We start from the raw sequence: 17,339 nt of genomic DNA, 5'->3' as shown, positions 1-17,339 counted from the left end.
ATATAACTAAGAATGGGATTGAGAGTGAAAAATAAATTAGTCAAAATTATGAATTGAACAAGAAAATCATGACCCAAGTGTCAGCAGTAAATGCAGGGGATGGTGAAAACTTTTAATCTCCCCCATTTATTCAAATGTTGGTCAACCAATAGTGTTTTAAAACAAACAAGACTTTGCATTTAAGGCTAGCCTGTAAATCATTCAATTGGCTATATCTCTTTCCCCCCCTCCTCCTTCTCCTCCTCCTCCTCCTCCTCCTCCTCCTCCTCCTCCTCCTCCTCCTCCTCCTCCTCCTCCTCCTCCCCCTTCCCCTCCAAAGCATTTTACTTAATGAAGCATCATTTATTTATGAATTAAAAATTCCCATAGCATAGCTGCTGTGGCATGGTTCTTTGGAAATGAATGGAGTGACATATCAGGACTTGGGTCTTCTTGGACATTTCTTAATTCAGACAAACTGTGTTAGAGACTCTATTTCGCTTGCAGCAAATAACAGTTTCTCTATTTTGCCATGTGGGCAGTAAACCAGAACATACATTGTGGGAAAAATTCTATACTGATTTAGGGTTTATCTTGGGTTGAAGCTATCAAGCTAGAATCTGATACATTGTGCGAAATAATTCACCCTTCTGATTTATATGGAGTTTGAATCTTGATAGTAATTGCTTATTTGGTCAAATGAATAACAAGAGCAGTGATAAGTCTTGATGATAAGTGATGATAAGGGCTCTGGGTTCCTACCCGTCCCTGTCCTATTGTTTCATTCTTTTTATTCTTCTTATGTACCCATTTCATTATGTCACAAAAGTTTGCACTTATAGTAATTATCTTGTAAACAATTGGCAAATCAAATAAATAAATAAATAAAATAAATAAATAAAGTCTTCTGAGGCAAGCACTATGTTGGTAGCAGCCAAATTCTATCACCAATAAAAATTGACTGGTCCAACTCACCTGTTTGCTGCATACATGAAGTAAACAGTCTTGTTTCAATATATGTTATTGGTAATTGGTGATCATTTGGTGGTTATATTAAAGAAATAGCATGAAGGGCAATTAATTAATTCTCCATCTTTCAGTTGTTGAAGTGTAAAACAGGATCCGTAATGATGATAAGAAAAAGGGTGGCATTTCCTTTTCTTCAAACTGTAGATTACTGGGCAGGGATAAAAAAGAAGAAGTAATACTTATTATTTTCCAAGTATATATTCCTAGGCATGAAGTTTTTTCTGGTGGAGACAGGATGGGGCCCAACAAGCAGGGCAATAATTCAGTTATTCTATTTCCTTGGATGTCAGACAAGAAATATAAAGTGGAAAGTTGGGGAAAATGAATTGTGGGTCAAGCATGGTATTGATAGAAAGTACGATATATTTTTTATAAGTTGTGTTCATTTGCTCTTCCCTAGATAGTATTTTGAAATCCAAGAGAGACATTATTTTTTACTGAAGCCATAGTAAGAAAAATGTAACTGTATTGCAAGAAGTTCTTATTGCTGCAGGGCATCTATGTCAGAATCCATGGACAAACATTTATAAGGCCTGTGCATATACCAATCCATTCTGAGACTGATTTTTTTTTTTTTAATAAATTCAAGAGTGGGAATGAGGACTAAAAAAATAATAATTTCTTTCCCCCAGTGCAAAAGCGCTCAGCAGAGTCAAAACAGAGACCAGAGAAGACTTGTTTTCAGACTAGAAAAGAGGAAATTTAAAAATAAGGCAAATAAGAACAGTAATAACTATGTTGAATTAAGTAAAGGTATCTTGTTTCCCACTGTTGGCAACTAAGATATGCATAGAAAAAAACCCACACAGGACTTGAGGACAAGAACTTTCACGGGCTGTCATTCCTTAGCAACTACATATTATTTTGATCCAAAATGCACTATATTGTGGCCATAACTAGTGATTGTCAGTGGAGACAGACAACTGCTGCTTAGAAAATAAAGGCTCTTTCAGTTACTGCTAGAACTTGACAAAGAGAGCTGCCTTGCTTTGCCTGTTTACCCTAGTTTGCTAAGGGATGAACCACAAATGATGAACACACACTCATGACTGAGTTTCAGACCATTTCAGAAAAACCAGTCAAAAGACACAAGGATCCTCCTTAAAGTTAGGAGATAGAGTCACATCATAGGTGTATCCATGTGTAACATACATAAATCTTTAGTTCAGAACAAGCATCATACTGGTATGTGAAATATCTGTTTTCACTATGTTTCTCTGGGAAGCTTCAGTGCCAAGGCTGTTGTTATCAACAAGCAATGGACACGTTTGCATCAAACAAAACTGTAAGATGTATGGATTTTATCAAAAGAGTTGGAATTACCACTGAAAGAGGAATATATTTCAGATCAGAATGTATTTATTTTATTTTGAATTGTCATTGGTTTTTTCATACTAAGTGAACTTTGTAAGATCCAACCTGGGCTGGTCACTGAGACCAGAGGTTTACTCTTCTGAGCTTTTGGACTTGTGCTGGAGCCCATCTTCAGGGAACTTCTCTTTACTGGTCCTGGTGACTGACCCAGATTGTGTCTTGCAACATTACCCTGGGATACATATATTTGCCTTCATTTTTAAGTGAACTTTAAAATTCATTTTAAGTAATGTCAAGTGTCTTTGCAGAGAAACTAAATTACTTCTGAGCTTCCAATAATAATAGCTATTTATTGCAGAGGTAATGAATTAGTCCCACAGTATTTGTTAGGACTCAGTAAAAATGATGAGTCCTTTTGTAGACAAAACATCATGAAAGAATGGACAGATATCTATGACAGATAATCAGAGCTTCCAAAATCTTGCCACTTGGCATAGGCCCAGATGGATAGGACATTTGATGGGCATTTGTTGTTGTTTTTTTGGACCTTAATTGTCAAGTGATGTTCAGCAGGAAAACTTTAGCTTCATGTAGTTGGAAAAGAATCAGGGAATTACAGTCCAATAAAGTAAAGGATCACTCTTCCTGTTGTATAAGAATATAAAGGGTGATGATATTAATGGAAGAAGCATTCCTGTGTATTTGCATTTTATTTTCCAAGTCCTGGAATTTAGCACACTAGACAAATGGTGGTAGACAAACTACTACTGATCAGATTCTGTTTCATTAGTTCTGAACATTTCCCAATGCCTTCTTCCCATACATAATACATTGCAAAGATATAAAAGTTTTAATGTTTTAAAGACAGAGATTAGAAAAAAGGACAACATAATATAAATGTTTATAAAGACTCACCTATAACATGACCTCTTACTCTGTGTATGTAAGTTTGCCAAGAATATAATTTTAAACAAATTGAAATTTAAGATTTATGTGACAGTTCTATATATCTTGGGATTATAGCTGCAATAACAGATTATACAAGTATCTCATAACAGACTTCTTTTCTTAGCAATGAAGTCCATCCTTTCTATTGGCTATTGAAAAGAACTTGCATTTTTACTTATCTTGCTCTTTAAAAATATGTTCTGTCCTTTTTCCCTCGGTTGGTTTAACCTTACCCGAGCTTTTAATTACATTTCTCCTACTCTAACTGACCACCCTAAAAATTCAAGCCCTTGCCACAAATCTGTAAAAATGTTTCCACTGCAATGGGAGACAAAAATAGAACGATTCCACGTCTTTTTGGATTCATGCCTAGGAGAAACTATGCAGTGTTTGATTGACAGGAGGATGTAGCCTTTACCGAAAGCCATTTCTTTTAAAATACCCTGCATTTAGTCTTCAAGAATCTTCAAGCAAGTGTCCGGAGAAGGGGGTTTATCTTGCCCTGTGGCTGCTTTCATCTGTTGCTTCTGCTTGAGTTTTTCTGACTTATCATTCGATTGTTTGGGCTTTCCCGTACTTGTGGAGCACACCAGCATTTTCTTAGTTGGGTGAGCATTTTCTTATTTGGTTTTCTTGAACAAATGTACAGCTGGAAAACTTACAAACATCCTTTAGTAATTTGGCTGTAAAATTGCAATTCTGGATTACAGCTGCTTTTCTGAAAGTGTATCTTTCTGCTGTTCCTCAGCTTTGTCAATAACATACTCTTAAGTAGAGCCAAAGAGCAGAAATGAGTTGTAAGTCTTGCTATGAAAAGTTTTGATTAAGGATTCTCTAGAGTCTTTTACTTTACAATTGCTCCGTACAGTCTCAATATCTGCCTGGGCTCCAGTGGCATAAAAAGCCTCATAAAGCTAATTGACTCATTAGGAGGGCAAAGAAAACACAGTTTTTTTCTCCAGATGAGCTGCGGAATTAAAAAGATGGATTAAAAGAAATGGATTAAAAGATCAGCAACAGCTGTATTTTGCTATTGTAAGATTTAATACAAAACTTCCTGATAAAAATGTACAAATATACTGAAAAATTCAGTTAATGTTAACAATCTTTTCAAAATGCTGATTTTGAAAAGATTTGCAATATTACAAACCACTTCTGCCGCTTTCTGCCTTTCTAAATACTTATCAGTATTGGAATAGATGGTCATTTGATTTTTCAAAAGCATTTGTAATTTGATTTTTCTGTATTTGGGTGTGTGTGTCTTTTTGATAAAGGCATTTATATCTGCTTGTTTTGACATGTATTTCCTTATAACTTCATTGACAACAGGAAAAAAAATGGTTTTGAAATACCATACGTGGTAAGTTCTTATGAAGGAGTCAAAGAATCAAACAGCAATATGCTTTATTTATTTTTCACATAAGCAAATAACTGTCAGAGTCATCTTACTCATATGTACAGAACTGAGTTTATATTCTGACCAACTGAAGATAATGCAGAAATGTGAACATGTGAACAGGTTATGTGTTAAGTCGGAAATGCCACCATGTGTATGGTGACAGACAGTTTTGAATTGTATGTGTGAAAATAAGATAGGCGTGTGCAGAAACAAAAAGGAATATCCTATACAAATCACATATATGTTTATATATTTAGAGAATTTTGTACAATTCAGCCACCGTCTTATCTCTTTGCTGTGCTTCATCTTTTAGCACCAGATGATCAGAAAAGTAAGCAGGGTCATTTGAGTCTACTTATAATTTGATAATAGTTTGACACTATTTCTCTAAGAAATTCTTAACAGAAAAGAAGCTAATTATAATCAAGCACCTATCTTTTTTTCCCAAACAAGTGTTTAAAATTCCATGCAGCTAATTCCCTAGAAAAGAGAAACTTAAAAATGCTGATTGTGGGAGTTACATTTTCAGAACTTCAGATAACATCCAGTTCTTTTTCTTTCTAGTTCTATTCAGACATTCATTCTTGAGTCTACAGAAGTGTTTTTAAAGAAGGAAAATGAGAAAGTACTCCACACAAGTCCTGACCAAAATATTGAATGTCTATGTTGTTTTAATTTTTGCTTTGTTCAGCCTTTCTGTTTTAATTCCTCCCTAGGTAATTTGCCCCTCTGTTCTTCGAGGGGGAAAAAACCCCTTCCATTCTTCCCATCCAAGATGATTATTTCATTCAATCCTTTCCCCTCCTTTACTCACCTAGTGATGCTATCTGCTAAAAAAAAAAACTATGGCAAGATGGCAAGGGCTTGGTTTTCATGAGGAGTAGCAGAAAACCTGGTATCAGATTTTCAGAGGAGTGGTTGGCAGAGAACCAACCTTGGCTAGAATGCCCAGCTGATGGTGAGATCTCTATTGCCCTAATTTGGATATGTCTAGAGCAGTGGTGGCTAAACTTTTTGGGCTCCTGTGCCAAAAATTGTGCGCATGCTCGCACTCATGCCCACAAGGCAATGAGTGTCCCCCCACACCCCCTGCACATGTGCGTGCAATCCGCATCCCTCCCACCACCCCTGCTGCCCTCTTACCTGCACTGCACTTCACAGCTGATTTTTGGTAGGTTTGAGGCCTTTTTTGGCCTCCCAAAGGCTTGAGGAAGGCTTCTGCAGGCTTTGCAGGCCGAAAACTAGCCCTGTTTCATCACTTCCAGTATTTTTGGAAAAACAGGAAGTGACAAAACGGGGCTAGTTTTTGGCCTGCAAAGTCTGCAGAAGCCTGCAGAAGCCTTCCTCAAGCCTTTGGGAGGCTGTAAAAGGCCTCAAACCCTCTGAAAATCAGTTGTGAGGCACTGCAGTGAGGTAAGTTTGCCTACAGCTCGTGTGCCATCACAAATGGCTCTTCGTGCCACCTGTGTCACGTCTGCCATAGGTTCGCCATCACGGGTCTAGAGTATGGTGAAGAACTGTGTGGCACCAAGGGGTAGTCAAGAACAAATATGCACGTGTGATCATGTCCTATCTGTTACCTGAGGCAATGGTCGGTATCATTTGAGATTCCAACTGAGTTATCTGTAATAAATGTAATAAGATATGAATCTCAGCCAAAAAGGTTTTTTTTAAAAGTGTGGCAAAAATCAATTCTGTAGAGCTTCAGAGATTTAAACATCATCTTGAACTGTCGGGATCAAGTGCAGAGAAGAGATGGTGAGATCCAACTGAGTCCAATCCTCGATTTGCTTTTGGACAGAATCTTGCCAGACTAAAGCTCCAATTTTCTAAGCTACTAGATACATCCTCAAAGATTCTAAGGTGTGGCTACCGTGATCTTCTTCCCTCTCCTTTACCCAGCTTGCGGTTGCAAAGTCTCTTGAATGGGGTCTCTTTCTGGGAAAGCTCTGAATTGGCAAAATCTTCCCTGTCTGCTGCTGCAGGTGCACATTCCATTTCATGAACTGTGCCTGGAAAATAACTGGCAGCTCTTTGTGATTTTTCAATATATTCCAGTGATCATGTGGTAACTAGTGGTTCAACATCAGTTGAAGCTTTTGAATTCTCTTGAAGGATTATTTCAAATAAAGCATGTTGCACTAGTCTGATCATGTCATTAAGCTATAGACATGCAGTATGTTGTTAGGTTCATCTTGCTTCTTAATGCTTGCAGCAAAACCATCAGATTCAGTGATGGAAATATATCTCTTGGCTGTTTCTCGAAGTTCAAAGGTAGCTGGACTTCAGGAAGTGCTGCCAAAAGTGCACTGTTTTTTCAGTAGAAGTGAAATCCTAATCTAGAATAGGCTAAAACTGGTCTGGCTTCTTCCTGACCAACCTTATTCCTACACGAGCTAGATGCAATGTAACCTTGCATATACTCATCCAGCCCATTATCAAACTTAATCTCTAACTGTGGTATGCAACTAAATGGCAAAACAGTATAGAACCAAATGTTGTTAGCATACCAGTGACATCATGCTCTAGATAATTTGCCCTAATGCTTCTTGAACATTATTGGTGGAAATTCTTTTTAAGTCAAAGGCTTCACTATTTCAAAAGTTCTTATGATGCTGTAGTCATGTGATAATAGGGCGTGTCGTTTAATGGGGTAAAAAATATTTTTTTCAGTTTTTTTTCAGCGTGAAGGTTCTAAAAATATGATTATACACAAATCTGCTGTTATTTTTGCCATTGCAGAACATTTAGCTTGGTATGATAAATCCACATCTGATCTAATACTCCACAAATACTGTTAACTTTATCTTATTAAAATTACATCTTGTGCTACAAAAATTGAAGTTTTTTTTTCTTGCACAAGTCTTATCTAGCTAAGCAAAACATAATCCATGCAATCATAAACTAACATCAGAAAGCAATTACCTGAGTTATAAAAATGTTTAAGCGAGTTTCATCAAATCTTGTTTTGATTCATTCTTCAACATCAGCTGCCAACTTGCTTCTTGGCCTCTGATATAACTCTCACATTTCTCATGTGTATACACTCTGCTATCTCTGTGTGACCTGTTTCACACTTCTCTCTATTGATTGGGCATGATAGGGCCACTGTGGCAGGGGTGGGATTCAATTTTTTTTAAACAACCGGTTCTGTGGGTGTGGCTTAGCTAGTGGGTGTGGCTTAGCTGGTGGGTGTGGCTTGGTGGTCATGTGACTGGGTGGACATGGCTTGGTGGTCATGTTATTGGCTGGGCACGGCCAACTCAATATCACGCACATCGAGGCACACATCTCCTCGCCTGGCCTCTCATGACTGTGGGGATGCTGCAACAGTCATAAGTGTGAAAAATGGTCATAAGTCACTTTTTTCAGTGACATTGTAACTTTGAATGGTCACTCCACACAAGCAAAGTACCAGCAAAGAAGGGAAAAATAACTCCAGAGAAGTTCCAGAGACAGGAACTCTAGTCCTGCCAAGAACGTAATAAGGGTTAACGGAGAGGCAGTTTCTGTATGCAACACCAGAATGTTTCCTTCCTGCCTTCCTTACAGGATTAGGCCAGTAATTTCTTCTAACAACCGGTTCTCCGAACTGCTTAGAATGTTAACCGGTTCTAGCGAATAGGTGTGAACTGGTAGAATCCCACCCCTGCACTGTGGTACTTGCACTGTTTTGTCAATGAACTTCTTTATTTCTGCTGTAGTCAGTTTGCACGTCAAAGGTGGCTCCATGTACACCTTCAGACCAATCGATCAGCTCCGGTAGAGTGGATGTTGTGACCTCTACCCAGTGCATGGCACCACCTTCACAGCCAGTATTAGAATAACAGAGTTGGAAGGGACCCCCTGCTTAGGCAGGAAACCCTATAGCATTTCAAATAGTTATCCAATCTCTTCTTAAAAACTTCCACTGTTGGAGCATTTACAATTTCTGGAGACAACTTGTTCCACTGATTAATTGTTCTAACTGTCAGAAAAATTTCTCCTTGGTTCTAAGTTGCTTCTCTCCTTGATTAATTTCCACCCATTGCTTTTTGTCCAATTATTAACATTTGTAGAATCTCCTCCAAAGGCCTTCAAGCTTTTGTCAATGCCTTTCTTCTTCATGAAATACACCAGATTATCTGCAACCACTTGAGCAGGTTTTCCTGTTTTTGAGCCTTTCTATGGAGTGAAATGATAATGATATCTTCCACCCAGCTCACTGTACACAGAACAACGTTCTTCTTTGATAGTACTGGAGAATTGGTGGTCTGAATTGTTTGCTGGGGAATTGCTGGTCTGAAAAGTTATGATATTTATGTACTTATTTACCAAGCATATCTAAATTATATTAAAGTAACCAAGATACCTTTACAATTCCTAAGACATGTCACAATTTTTGAACACCCTTAATGTTTGGAAATGGAAAGTTGAAAAATTTGACATGTCCTAACGTGATAATGTTATTAAAGGGAACACAAATTAAACTTGGGTTTTTTCCCCCATTTGGGAGGTTGGGAGTGTTTTTAAAAACCAAGTAAGTTTAATAAACATACTACAGTTAAAAAGCAAATTAAATAATATTGTTGTTCTTTTCCTACAAAAATATAGAAAATTGGCCAAGAAAGTAATGTTATTTTTACATGACCGTTGCTAAATTTTGGCATTATAATGTTGCATGCTCTGGGAACTGAAAAAAAAGAAAGAGGGGGATGTGTGTGATGACTGTAGTCCAGGATGATCAATGGCATTTGGAAGTGACAATGAGATATTGGAGAATTAATAGGGCTACACCATTCCCTTTTGTTTCTAAATACAGGTCACCTAACATTCAGTCTCAATTCTACATGCTGGCTGAAAGCCCAGTTGAAATGGATCCAGATAAGTGGTGTTTTCCAAATATACCCCCTTGTTCACTTCAACCTTGATCATTCATTCTGGAAATTGATTTGGCTTTATGACTTTTTTGCCAGTATTGCAATTGCTGCTAGGGTATAATTTCACCTCCCCCGCCAACTATAATCTATTAGAAGCTTAAGAGTACAACTAAATTATACTAAACAAATATGCTCTGGCATTAATCTTATCTATATTATTCTGCTTTTTACCAATACATTGAGAGTGAGTGGTACTAATCCATCAGCTTTACGATAAAATTCAAAAGATTACATTAAAATATCTCCGCCCTTTCTTGTCCACTAGTATAAATTTTGTTTGCATCTGTCTTGATTGCATAATTTGGCTTCTTACTAGACAACGACATAATTTTATGAGGAACACTTGCTATATTGTTTGAGTTCTAGGGAGTAGGTTGTACAATAATGGCAATGAATCACGCTATGAAATTTTTGAATTTTCAAATGGAAGACAGTAGAGCCTTTGAGATCCTGAAATGTGCAGATGTTGGCAACAAAAGTAGAATTGAGATTTCACTTATTTGAGATTGCGGAAAAACATTCCATTGTAGGTTTCCATAGCTACATACGGTAACCTGTATAATAAAAGCCTATGTCCATGGGTATAGGCTGTCCTCTGTTCAGAGAAATCCCCTCCCCACCATAATTTCAACAGGAAGCAAAGTGCAGCACATAACAAATGTGGAACGATTCTAATAGCTCGACTTTACTTGCTGGCTTAGCGGATAATAAACTTTGAGGATATTTATAGTATGTGAGAACAGGTTGTTCATATGTGACTTTTGAAATTTATCTGTGGGAAGAGCAGTAAATGGAACTCATACCCGTTACTGGGGCAATGTAGCATGTGTTACACAGCCATATTTCTTCTGTGTCTGATTTGAAAGACTGATCAGACTCTAGGAGTTCTGATACAGAAATTAGAGATGACATCACTAACTGCAGATGACATACATGGCAACAGAGATGGACAGGTTGCAAAATGCTCTTTCCCAAGCATCAGAGCTAAGCATTCATAGCCCCCTCTAAATTGTCTTCCAGTTGTGCAGTTTAAGGAAAGAGAAGCAGCTTAAAGAAAAAGATGCAGTTGCTATTGAAGGCTTCCCTGGAAGATGAAGGCCAGGAAAGAAATAGTTTAAACATCAATTATCCAATTATTTATTAGTGATTAATAATGACTGATTGATGAAAATGTCTTGCTATAGTTGGGAGAATGTCCAATAATAGTAAGAATAAGAATATATCGATTCCTTGCTTTTAAAGAAGGCATTGTGCATTGTGATAAACAATGCCAAACTTCTCTAACATGGAAAACACCCAATTCTTAAGTGTAATTAACATGAGATATGAATATAATTAGTATTATTAAATAAAGTAGCAAAGTAAAAAAGTGGGAATGGAAGGTTAGGGTAATGGACTCAGATGTGGTGGAACCCAATCAGATGCAGAGAAATAGATAATCACACATCAGGTTGTATCTTCATTGTCTCTCCCACTCTTCCACTAGCCCAGGGGGGAGATTCTACCGGTTTGGCTGGGTTCTATAGAACCAGTAGCTCCAAAGAGCAGCTGACACCAAACCGGTTCGCTCCGAAGATCTTTTTGTCTTTAGTTAGGCCCACCCGCCCTCCTGGGCTCTAGGCTGTCCTTTATTCCCTGCTAAAGCAACCTTAGTTGCTTTGCACAGCACAGCTGAGTGCCTTGCATCAGCAGGAGAAGGTTATTCATTGCAGGAGAAGTTGATTTACAAGTACTGCGCACACGCGCACACTGACCGAACCCGGTTATTATGCCATTAGGATCCCGCCCCTACACCAGCCTCATCTGTCTCTAAGAGTGTGAATCTCAGGACTTTACAGGAGGCTGAATGTGGCCTTGAAAACAGAATAAGCTTGTTCGTTAGGAGCCCTCTGGCTGTTTGAGTTGGTGTCTGAGAGGCAGAAAAGGGCAGTGGTCTAAACATCTGGAAGGTCCCAGGCTGCTGCCCTTGCCTTACAGCCTTTAGATTAAGATGTAAACAGCGGATTGTCTAACAAAAGGGGCATTTATTGCTAAAATTATCCGTTTTATCAGAATATTGGGAAGAAGTTGACAAAATGCTTTAAAAAAAAAAAAAGAAGTGGATAAAATAATTGCAGGATTGTTTAGCCTATAATCCCTTTTCAAGTTTACTTAGCAAAACCCATATGTGCAATATTTTAAACGTGCATATTTTTTTTTTATCATTAACTGCTTTCACTTCTGGTTTTTGTAGAAAGAAGACATGTAAATATAATGACTGTTAGGTCAAACCTCAGTATTAGTGTGGCTTCTGCAAAGGGAGTTCTTATCAGGCTTTTAGAGATTATTATTGAAATTCTTCCATAAACATCTCCAAAGCAAAAGAGGCATTCTTATGCGTGTAGGTGTTTAATTATACCTTTATTTCTGACAGGTTCAGCAAGGTGTCAATCTTCTAAAGGAGATCTGGATATACATTATACATGTAGACTAGAGAAAGTCTTGACAATATACCTTATGGTGGTTTCAGAGCCAGCACAGCTATTAGAGAAGTGACCAGGCTGTCTTAGAGGAATAGATAGGAGAGGATATCAATAATTCACACAACCCCAAGCAGTTTGAAAAAGGTTTCTAAACTGTATGAAAAAAAGGAGACAGAGAGGGAGAGAAAGAGATATTAGGACCCATTTCAACACTTAAAAAATAGCACATATTGGTTAAACATTTTCCTACTCATAATTTATGTTGATAGGACTGTTCAGAAAGTGTGAACCTGCAGCCAATTACCCAATGAAACTGTTATATTTTAAACAGATAAAATATTAGAAAAGAAAGAAGAAACCCTCATATTTTATCATGGCAAGTCTAGCAGATGAGGCTGTCAAAACCCTCCTTTTCATCTCTTTCCCCGCCTCATCATTTACTTCCCTAGTTTTCTGACCTGCTCCTTTTGTGAGTTGTTCATTGGAATCCTCTAGGGAGGATCACTATCAGGTCTAATCAGCTTGCTGTTACTTTACACCAAGCAGAGAACAAATGTTCCAACTCTTAATGTTAGAAAATATGTTTGCCTTATCCTCATTATTCTTCTGACGGGAAGATGGCTTTGGCTCTCTTTTGACTGGACAACAGACAAAATGGATTTAATGTCTTGGATTGGAATACCCTGAAATTATAATTATGTAAGATATTTCTCATTTCTTATTTAGTGGCCTGTACTTCCCTATGATCGGAGGAATACTCATGCTTTGTCCGATTGCAATGTATGATGTAAGCCCTAATGCTTGTAAAGTTGTAAGACTTTGTCTGTACCATGTAAGAGGATTGTTCTGGAAGAAAATATTAGATTAGGTGCTGTTTGTTTGTTTGATTGTTTGTTTGTTTGTTTGTTTGTTTGTTTGTGGAAGGCAGTTTTCTCAGGGGTTTCTTTTTTATTGAGCCAAGTGCTGGCAGACATAGGCCTATAATTTTGAAGTATCAGGGTCCCCTCCCCCACTTTATCTTTAACCACTCTTCCACTTCTTTCACATTCAACACTATTTTTCTTTTCACTTTAATAAAAAACTACAGGATGTAGTAAGATTCTTTTTCATGTACTGATCATAAGTACCATTTTAAGGTTTAAGTAGAGTAAAGATGTATTCCTATGTGCATGCAAGGTTCAAAAGCCTGGTTTTACTCTTTTCTGGAAGAAACTGTGGTTGTATGCATTGATGCAATCATGTGATGTCATTATTTTCTTTCTCCCCTTAACCCAAGGCCCAGGTGACTTCACTTGCTTTCTGAAGCCCTTCTCACAGGGGTGGGATGCTACCGAATCTATTTTTATTTTTTATTTTATTTTATTTTATTTGATTTGCCAATTGTTTACAAGATAATAAGTATAAGTGTATACATAGTTGTGAATACATGAAATGGGTACATATAAGAAAAATAAAAGAATAAGAGAAACAATAGGACAGGGACGGTAGGCACGATGGTGCGCTTATGCACGCCCTGTCTGTCCGGCGGCTCTGTAGAACCGGTAGCTCTGAAGAGCAGCAGACACAGAATCGGTTCTGTGTCTGCTGCTGTTTTGGCCCACCTGCCCGCCCGGGCTCTTACCTGACCTTTATTTCCTGATTTTTCAACCTCAGCTGCTTTGCGCAGCACAGCTGCGGTTGAAAAAACAGGAAAAAAGTGCTTTTTTCAAATGCTGCACGCCCACGCGCAGCGCTGCTCAGCTGACCGGGTAGTTCAGCAGTTTGTTAATTGAATGCGCACACAGTACATGTCAGGCGCACATATGCATGAAGCACACATGTGTGCATGACACGTAGCCACCGAACCGGTAGTTACAGTGGTCGGATTCCATCCCTGCCCACTCAGGTAGGGAACCTGTTGAAGGGAGATAAATTCTTCCCTTGTCCCATTGGATGCAAATCCAGGAAGGGGATTGTACTCACACATTTCACATTACAATGTTTCAAAACATAATTAGGGATCTCTTTTCTGTGATGTTTTAAAGGGACTGAATAAATAGCATGGTAAAAAAAGATATTGTGATGATTTCCATGTAGCTCTCAAGGATAAACCATTTAAAATATATTTTTAAAAGAATAACAACAAGAAATAAGAGAAAAGTGATTGGGTGACCGTGGGTATGTGTGAGAAAGATCATCCATCCTGAACTTCATTTAGCTCTACTCTTTTCAGAGGACCTGAAAGATCCAGTTTTCCACAGCTGCTAAGCTGGATCAGCAGAGAACCTGCTAAATGGTGTGTACAGTAGAACCTCTGGTCACGACCATAATTCATTCCATAACTTTGGTTGCAACCCAATTTGGTCGTGACCCAAACTTAATTTTGGAAATTTGGCGCTTATAAAAAAAAAATGGCGCGGAAGGGGAAATTGGCCACGAAAAAAATTGTTAAATTTTTCGGTCAGAACCCAATTTGGTCGTGGTCAGAAGCATTTGTGACCAGAGGTTCTACTGTATTTGGATGGTCTTGGTCTCCAACAGGATTGCATGAATTGTTGCAATACTTACTTTTCCATATCTTTTCTTATAAACCCTCTGTAAGGCACTCAGAATCACTTGGCAATTGGGGGGTCTTAAAAAGTCCTCCATACCATTCATGTCAGAGACATTAAGGTGCTTCCAGATTGAAAGGATTAGCCAGTGACATCACTGTTGCCTGAGGGTTGTCTGTGGGGGCTCGTTTCATGACCCCATCAAGGAGCTGAAGCAAGAGACAGAAGCTCATCCAGGTCTCAAACAGAGGCCTGCTAACCTCCAATCTATGTCCTAACCATATTAACCACTGTGCTCTTTATTGGAGAGAAGTTATAGACTACAAGAGGGCTAAGCATTCCTTCTCCTCCGTATAACCTTCTTATAAGCTTTGCAGTGGTTTTGTTGTTTTTACACTTTGGAAAGATGGATGGGTAGAATGTCTATGCTATTCCTCTCACAGGGTTTGAGTAAATTTGGCATGTATTGTTTACATTGTTTTATCTCATGAGCCACATTATTGTCCTAAAAATAATTATTTTAAAGAAGTCAACAATTTAAGTACATTGAATTGAATAAATAAATAACAATAATTAATTAACTTTCCATTAGTCAATTTGAAAATAAATTTGTTAGCCTATGTACCCTCTGAAATCAATACTTATCCAAGCTAGTACAACAACATTATTTTCATACTTTTTAATGTTGTTTTTCTTTATCTAAAACTGTTTCCCTTCAACCTTTCTTCTAAATGATACCAATAGTGATGATAGCTTTCTTACTGCAATAAGAATCTTGTTAGGTGCAATTACAGCTAATACTTAAAAGCCACAGAAATAATTGCAAACAGAATAACAGCAATGTAATTATTAGATTGTACCATTAATTGATGTACAATATTCAGCTGAATGTGCTTGAAGATATAAACACTAGCTGTATTTAGTCTAATCTCATGAAAAGCAGTTAAGGCAATTATTTTATGAATAAAATTGTTTCCTCTAGGAATGATTTTGCATACTGGATTTTAGTACCATTTATATATGGTAACTGTGTGCCAAAAAAGGCTCTATAACTCTTATGCTTTGAAGACTCATTTTTTTCCATAATTCCATTTTCAGATTTACTAAAAGTTTTTAGAAATAAGTGAGAATAAGACATCCCTGTTCTATTTTTGACAGCTAATATGATTTTTGGAAAAATTAACAATGTAATGTAATGTAGTGTAACAAACATTTATATTCATATCATATATCATATCATATCATGACATGACCATCCATCATCATCATCATCATCATCATCATCATCATCATCATCATCATCATCATCATTTTAGCTATAGCTACTGCAGGATGAAGGCCTCCTCTGCATGTTTCCAACCAATATGGTCCTGAGCTTTTTTTTGCCAATTGGGCCTACAATACTCGCTGAATGACCTTTATATGAATAGGGTAATTGCAATTCCTTCATTATGTTTAAAGTACTTTTTTCACACAATCAAAAAGGTTCCCTTGGAACAACCCAAACAATGCTGTAAACAATGTCATTTGCATTTGCTCTATTATGTACCAAGGTCAATATGCTTCTAAGGTTTAGCTTGATCTTGAATTGCATGCTTAATACTCTGGATTTAACAATAATGCTACATATATTTGGAATTCTGGGTTGGACTCTCCTTATTGTAATTGTCTTGTATGTTGATGCTCTTGACTTGTTTGACCATGCACTTTTGCTTGGAAGTACGGACATAAGACATGTTAGGGTGATTCATGCTTACTTATGGGCTTTTATCTGGTGGGGGACACAATGAGAACAGAACACTAGAATTGACTTTCTTACTTTTTATTGTTTTGAAGATGTGGTTAATAGGCAAGTGCTGCAGGTGACTTTACTCTGTCTGGACCTCTTTCTGTTAGATACAACTTCTACCTGGATCATTTGGTACGTATTTTCTTAATCCTTTTGTCAATCTCTATAAATAATAATTCTCCAAATGGAACTCAGATACTCACTAATTGGATGTTTAAATAGTTAGCAAGCAAATAGCATTAAGCATGCAGTGAAATGGAAATGCCTGATGACCTTGGATCTGTAAAATGCAATGAGACCATATGCTAACAGCTTTTTACGAGACCTCACTGGCTCTGGCAAATGGCTAAATCATTATTCATTTCTCATGATGATACCAGGCAGAACTGTAGAACAGATGGTGTTGAGCACTGATGAAAGAATGCATTGCTTGGCAAAAGCAAGCATGGGTTTATCAAGAGTAAGATATACAGGATTAGTCTGATCAAGGGACCAGTTTAGTTGGACATGGGAATATGGTACTCATGGTATGCTTTGATCTCAGTAAAGCATTCGATAAAACCTGCCATTAGATCCAGTTTTCTCTACTTTCCCTGGTAACATGCGGGCTGGGTTATGCAACCACCAGATAGATGAACCACTGATTTCATTTAAATCAATGGGTGCACTTCAAGCTAGAAATAAGTATTGAGTGGTGTATCACAGGGATCTGTTGAAGGAAATGTGCTGGAAGTCATAGTTATGATTTGGATGGTTATCAGATTTGGAAATGACACAGACAGGATAGTAAACACCTCAAGGGACAACGATTTAGGAGGATCTCGACAAGTTGGAACAATGGCCAGATATTATTTTAAGTGGGAAAATGCAAAGTCCTCTGGGTGAGGAGACAGAGCTGCTTATGGGGAAACACAATATAAATCAGTTATAGTAAAAGGGATAATATTGTACAAGCACAACCAAAGCCTG

At 37.6% G+C, this 17,339-nt stretch overlaps 1 protein-coding gene across 2 annotated transcripts in view; it reads left to right on the top strand.

Moving 5' to 3' along the window:
* The first annotated feature begins 3,662 nt into the window (after positions 1-3,662).
* INSC (INSC spindle orientation adaptor protein) overlaps positions 3,663-17,339 on the top strand; it is a 138,973-nt gene continuing 125,296 nt past the window's right edge. The window contains exon 1 of one of the 2 annotated variants that reach the window (XM_087950915.1): positions 3,663-3,878. The gene's annotated coding sequence lies outside the window, so the exon portion shown is untranslated. The remainder of the gene's footprint in view (positions 3,879-17,339) is intronic. The other variant, XM_087950916.1, reaches the window with a different exon arrangement.

This window comes from Notechis scutatus, chromosome 1, assembly GCF_049901735.1.
Source record: "Notechis scutatus isolate UNSWTSFEM ecotype Mainland chromosome 1, rNotScu1.2, whole genome shotgun sequence".
Lineage (NCBI taxonomy): Eukaryota > Metazoa > Chordata > Lepidosauria > Squamata > Elapidae > Notechis > Notechis scutatus.
This window is presented reverse-complemented; position numbering and strand designations above follow the sequence as displayed.